Source organism: Triticum dicoccoides, chromosome 2B, assembly GCF_002162155.2.
Source record: "Triticum dicoccoides isolate Atlit2015 ecotype Zavitan chromosome 2B, WEW_v2.0, whole genome shotgun sequence".
Classification (NCBI taxonomy): Eukaryota; Viridiplantae; Streptophyta; class Magnoliopsida; order Poales; family Poaceae; genus Triticum; species Triticum dicoccoides.
This window is the reverse complement of record NC_041383.1, coordinates 672,450,466-672,457,198: the sequence shown is the minus strand read 5'-3', so window position 1 is coordinate 672,457,198 and position 6,733 is coordinate 672,450,466. Positions and strand designations below refer to the sequence as shown.

The 6,733-nt window shown below is 49.1% G+C and overlaps 1 long non-coding RNA gene across 1 annotated transcript in view; it reads right to left on the bottom strand.

The window, feature by feature from the left end:
• Positions 1 to 5,228: 5,228 nt before the first annotated feature.
• Positions 5,229 to 6,733, bottom strand: part of LOC119368280 — a 2,610-nt gene continuing 1,105 nt past the window's right edge. Inside the window, exons 2-3 of the long non-coding RNA XR_005176589.1 lie at positions 5,751 to 6,010; positions 5,229 to 5,423 (exon numbers count right to left, since the gene is read on the bottom strand). This is a non-coding gene — a long non-coding RNA (uncharacterized LOC119368280). The remainder of the gene's footprint in view (positions 5,424 to 5,750; positions 6,011 to 6,733) is intronic.

Genomic DNA, 6,733 nt, shown 5'->3' with positions numbered 1-6,733 from the left:
GCCGCTGCCCATAGACAGAACCCAAAAGGCAACCACGGGAAAGGATGAAAGCAAACCCTTCATGAAGCAGCCACATCTCCAGAAGCGATGCACTGCCGCTGCCCATAGACAGAACCATGAAAGAGATGAAAGGTGTCGGCTATACAAAAACAGAGAACCCTAGTAAAGCTTGGAGAAACAAGGAGACAGAGCCAAGACCAAAGGATGAAGCTCCCTCTCTCACTACAGACACTAGTGTGTCCTCCATAGAAGGGGAACCATATCCCCTCCCATCCAAGCGCAGATGCCGGACCAGACTCACACCATGTTCATGTAGAGCACCCAAAACCATTGGTCCTGCAAAGCCAGGGCCGCCGCAAGAGACATGTTATTGTTGTCGCCGCCATCCTATCACACCACCGCAATGCCCACGACCCACCTGAAGGGTACGGTGCCAAGAGCACCGCCGCGTCCAACAAATTTCAGGGTTTCGCTCGTGAGGCTAGTTGGACATGAGGGGGAGAAATGTGCCTGAATGACGCCTCCAAGGAGGGAAGCGGCGCCCGTGGGCGTCGCTGCCAGTGATTTCTTTCGGTCGTGGCTCCACACCACCAGCACCCCACCCAACTTGGGAACCAGTAGTGCACGCCGGCACTACCTAGATCCAGAGGGGTGGAGCATGCTGGGAGGCAGAGGGGGTAATGCGGCCAGCTGCTGCACCATGGACCTCGTCCATCAGAGAGCTTGCTGCCCGTGCAACCAGGAATGCCAGACCACACACGCACTACCACCCGCCGCGAGAAACGGTGGCACCTCACTAGTCGAGGCCACCACCCTGGAGACCGGTACTCCTTGCGGAAGAGGCAAAGCAGCAAAACCCAGTCGCCACCTTCCTTGGCAACGTCTCGGGCTTGTCCGACGGATGCCTCTGGTGGCTGCATGAAGGGAGGTAAGATATGGAGGAGGTGGCGGGGTCTAGGGTTGTCGCTCGAGAGGGCGACACGAGGGAGTTTTTTCCTCAAGGCCTTATTATGCAAACCCGTTTAAGCAAGTTGCTCGTGTATATTCATTTTATTCTTGACTGCTGCTTCCACAGACTTTAGATATACCAAATGTCCCTTTCGTATTGGTTGTGAAGAACCATAAACTAAATTATTTATGCCACAACCAGGCCAAAGTTTCTCTAGAAAAACAAGCAACATGGGCAAGGTGACAGGGAGCCTTCCCTAGATCTGGTCTCCTCCACGCCGCTCGCACTTCACAGTACTTGGGGCAGTACGTCCTGTGTGGGGGCACCCACTAGCAGCATAATACTACTGGCAGCGGAATATGCCGTCTCCCAAGAGCCAAGGTGCGGATTAGGATCAATCAAGCACCGGCGGAACAACCATCTGATGCTTGCAGCATACGAGCTGCGATCCCGCCTGCATTTTTGCAGACTGCAGTCGGTACGTACCTCACCTGCCCTGCCGGTCCAACCCTCGTGCGTGCGCGTACGGAACGCCATGGATAACAGTGACACCGGTGCATGTGGGGAACGAGATGTGCCACGGCCCACGGGGATAACAGCGACACGCGTGCATGTGTAACGTGGGGCACGTGAAATGGGGACACAGAACGGATCGATCTGCAGGTAAGTTCATGGACAGGTGGACTTGATCTTCAGAATATATTTCTTTTGTTTCCGTGCCCTAAAGAAGTTAGATAATTAATTAGATCAGACTTGCATCTGATGTTTCCTGGGGGCCGGTGTACATGGTTTTGGCGAAGAAAAGGGCCAAATGGTCAAGTATTCGCCTCCAAGTATCCTCGGGGGCATCCTCACCCTATCTGCAGCAGCCGTTCGTATGGCCGTATGGCTCGGTGGGGATGCGTCTGGGCATTTCTTTTGCCCATTTGCGAGTGCGGTGCGGCACCAAATAGTAGATGGATACGCGCCGGCACCGGGCACCCGTACGTCCAGTGCAGTGCAAGACACGTACGTACGCATCCGGCTACTTGCCTACTTCGCTCGTCGCACCGCGCAGCCGCGGCCGTCGTTTCGTGCAGACAGACGACACGCCCGAACCGGCTGCTGTGCAAACAACTGAGTCTGGGCATCGTCACCCTATCTCTATTTGTAGCAGCCATTCCCTGATGAAAGAAACTGCAGCAGCCGTTCGTTCGTTCGTTCTGTTTGTCAAAGCTTGCCACATCTAAGATTAGACAAGTTTGACCAACTTAGATGTGTGTTTGGTTTAAATCACATTTTAAGCAAGCCACATTATGATCCCACATCACATACACACAAAAAATATGGCAAGATTCTTTTAGGCTTGCCAACTTGTGGCTTTTATTTTAAAGAACTAATCTTAATCAAGTTTGGCAATATTATATGGTAAAGTGTGGCACTCCTAGTCCTAAACCAAACGGCCACTTCGTCCGCGCATACTTTGCCCGGTTACACCGACGCGTCAAGTCTGATGTGATGCCACCCGAGATAAGATGGATACGCTTCTTTCATCCATCACCCAAAACAAAGACCAAAGATCATACGCGCCGGCACAGGGCGAGTCACGTACGCAGTACGCACAATTCCCCTCGTCGCGTCAGGTCAGGAGCAGTTGGAAACAGAGCCGTCGTCACTTTCGCACAGAGAGACGACGCGTCCCGGGCAAGCTCCAGGCGCAATGGCGTGTCATGTCGTGTCGTGTCGACCCCGAGAAATGCTCTCTCTGGAGTAAAGATGTTGCAGCGTGACACCTTCGCCGTGCGCCCCATGCCTGGTCTGTTTTTCTGACGGGAAGGAAGGAAGGAATAATGAAAGCGAATCGGTTCGGGTGGTTGGTTCTCTGGTTGGGTTGCCTTTTGCCCGATCGGACGTGGTGGCGCTCGACGCGTCCGCACGGGCCGCCCGCCGCGTGCGGTGCGATGTGGTGAGATAGGTGATGATGATGGGAGCGGAACTAGATGCGGCCTGTGCGGGATACGGCCCGGCCGCCCGTCGACCGATCGTGCTTAGTTTAAACGTATCGTCGGTCACGGGTGACGGAGGGCTGGACTGGAAGAGGTCGCTTCTGGCCGGTGCGAATGGAATGCCGCCTACAGGAAACAACTCGTAGTTTAATCTGCCACGACCGGAGAGGGATGCCGACGTGTTAGCTTCGGTGGTAAAACAAAAACCTTTACACGTGCATCTGTTGCTATAGTGAAGTTTCTGTAGTAAAGAACCACATGGCCAATGAGCCGACCAGAAATAAAACACCGGAGCGCTTTACACGTGCATCAGTCTCTGCAGTGAAGTTTCTGTAGCAAAGAACCACAGGGCAAGTGAGCCGACAGAGAAAAAGCACGAACGTAGCGAATCTGAATTACTTGGACCGTTGATCCGGTACGGCTCCCCCGTTCCGGGGCGTACGAGCGTCCTTGGCCGTCCACCAGAACGGATTCGATCTCCTCCTAGTCCTCCTAGTGGAAAGGAAGGCTGGACGCGGATACCCTTCGCGCCGCTCATCACCAGAATCAAATTCCTCCGTCGATGGGAACCATCGCGTTCAGCCGACCACTGGAAAATCCCGGTGGAAGCACGACGGCTACCATGCGAGAGCGAGAGAGAGGGTACGAGGCTGGCCCGTCCCGTTCCATCCGTGCGCAGCCGAGGCGTCCATCCACCACCGGTCCTGCCGTGCCACGCTCGGTTCACGACGACGCGTCCTTGTCCTTGTACTAGTTGTAGATGCTGCCTCCAGCACAATGGCACTGTGGAGTGCGGCCCAGAGAACAAAGATAAGATGGGTGCCGGCCGTGAGTTGTCGCGCTGTCATCCGCGACCATTTTGTCCACGCTCCGAGTCGCTCGAAGAGAAAGACCACAGGGTTGGGTTTCGACGGTAAAAGGAGCGATTCGCACACAGCCACCGGCCATGACTCGTTTGTGAAGTTTCTTCACAGAACGCCTCGTCGGTCCACCTTTTCCCGGCTGACACACGACCTCTGTTCAAATCTCCATGTGTACTTTCCTTGACCGTAGAACGGACTTTAGTAGGGGTTATCTTGCGGTTTAAGAAAAAAGTTCATACAGTTTTAAAAAATCATGACATTTAAAGAAATGTTCACGTTTTTTAAAATGTGGGACGTGGCTCGCTGGCGCACGGGCACCCGATCGCACCAGCGAGCGCTCTCCCAGAAAAGGAAGGAGCAACCCGCGCGGGCGAGCAGGCAGCCGAAAAAGGAAGGAGCAGCCCGCGCGGATCACGGGTGGATCACGCCCCCGCCCCCACCCCTGGTCCCCTCTCTCACGCGCACGCAAACCCCCTCTCCCTCCTCTCTTTTCTCTCTTTCTTGACCAACACATCCACGGGTGGATCTTCCTCCTCCTTTCCTCCTTCCTCCTTTGTAATCAGATATGAAGAATCAGGTTGAGCTTTGCGTATCCATGGCGTGTTGACCAGGAAGATCAAGGTAACCACCGTCCTCCAAAAAGTAGCCCCCCCCCCCTGTCCCTTCTCTGTTCGTGATTTGGCCAGGAAGATCAAGAGGTTTTCCTGATCGTGATTTGCCTAAAAAATCAAGTAACTTCCCCCCTCTCGTAGGATTTGTAGATGTGTGCAAAAAACTAAGGAACTAATGCTCCAATTTTAGGCAATTCTATTGTGTTGACTGAGCAACTGCAAAAAAGCTAGGAACAAAGCTTTGTTCCTGCTTGATCATGAACCCACTCCTCCCTGCTTGAAAAACTGAGCAACTGATCCTCCAACTTTAGGCAATTCTATTGTGTTTATTGAGCAACTGCAAAAGAAGGGTAGGAACAAAAAAGCTTTGTCCCTACTTGATCATGAACCCCACCCCTCCCTGCTTGAAAACTGAGCAACTGATCCTCCAACTTCACGCAATTCTATTGTGTTCATTGAGCAACTACAAAATAAGGGTAGGAACAAAAAAGCTTTGTCCCTGCTTGAGAGATCAAGATGTTTTTTGTCTGTTCCTGATTTGCAAAACTGAGTAACTATGTGCATTATGTAAGAAAGGAGAGAAAAATCGAAGCAAATTCCCCCTCTCATAAGGCTTATATATGTTTGCCAAAAACTGAGCAACTAGCATTCCAATTTTAGGCAAATCTATTGTGTTCATCCATCAACTGCAAAAAGAGGAAATGTTGGAACAAAAAGCATTGCATCAGGATGTTTGCATTCATCAACTGGCAGTGAATGCATACAGTTCTCAATGATTCCGGGAACAATCCAAAGCACAAAAACAGAAAAGTAAAGCATTCACACAAAAAGCATTGAAAAACTAGTCCAGTACATATGCATCCTCTCATAAAATAAAATAAAAGTAACAGCGTTGCAGAGAAGATCTGCCTAATCCAGACAATCTACACTACTATGAAAAGGTCTTCTGCTCGCGCCAAGATCTACCTAACATATGTGCATTTTCCCCACTTCAATAATAGTTGTCACCCTCCTGCTGAAAAACAACAAAGAAAGACACATGTCAAAATTTATTCACATATGGTGTACTGGTGGTAATAGAAAAAAGGTATGACAAAAATGAACTTGTGTGAAAAGAACACAAAAGTTGCCTCTGTTTATCTTTATAGTTGCCTAAAAAAGTGTATATGGTTGCCCTAATTTAATCTAGTACTGCTTTTACCTCAATTTCTCCTCCCAACAAAAATATGTTTATATTGGCTATGTTATTGTCAACTAAAAAAATTGTTTCTGCAGGATGAGCTGATAAGAAGAGAGAGGGACAAGAAGAAGGAAAAAAAGATGATTGATCTCAATGAAGCACCTGACGTAGAGTCTGTCAACATTTTGGTTGAGTTGGGTGCGCCCTTCTTAAATACAACATATGATCAGCAAGATATCCGTTGGGAGGAGGGTGTTGGTGAGTCCCCAGACCTCGACATTGGCTCTAATACTGCTCATGTTCCGACCACCCATGTCGCTACTCCTCGACCATTGCTTGTCGTTTGGACCAGCTCCTCGTTTCCCTCATTTCCAGCTTCGCCATCAGTCCTTCCCGCAATCCTCTTGCTTTTTCGGGCCATTCTGTAAAACAAAATATACAACACCAAAAAAAAAATTGTCATTTGGGTGAAAAAATACAAGACCTAGAAGCACAATTATACTTGCAGATAAAAAAGAGTGAATTCACTATCATTGCTGAGTACAAAAAAATGTGCCTCTGTTTAACATCTCCACCATGACTACTGCAAAAAAATGCCTATAATTCCTGATGACATCTCGTTTGTTATTCGGTCCAACTAGATGGTGAATCTAGGCATCTGTAGGATGTTGGGTAGCCAACTTATAGCAACAAAAAAACTTCACTAAACATGACTACTACATGCTGGCACTGGCACACACAAAAGAATAACTAATTACCCAAAAAAGCAACTATTGATATATTTCCTTGCAAATGAGTTAGTAAAATTGAACAACTACTGTCATATACCTATACAACTACCTCTGCAGATCCGAGCAACCCCAAAACACCCAAAAAACTGAAAAGCAACTTTTAAAATATACTGTAACCAACTATTTTAACAAAAGTTAGGCAATCCCAAAAAAGTGGTACAGCGAAAATCGCAGAAATCAGTACAAAAAAGTCTAGCATGCTGCGACCCAATTTCAGTCAAGGTGTAACAGAAAAAAAACATGACAATCAAGTATCACGAACTCTCGATTGATCTCCAACACACTATCAATCAAAAATAGGACGAAAACACCTATTTAACTATACGACTACCAACGCACTGCCGTGAAGCAGAG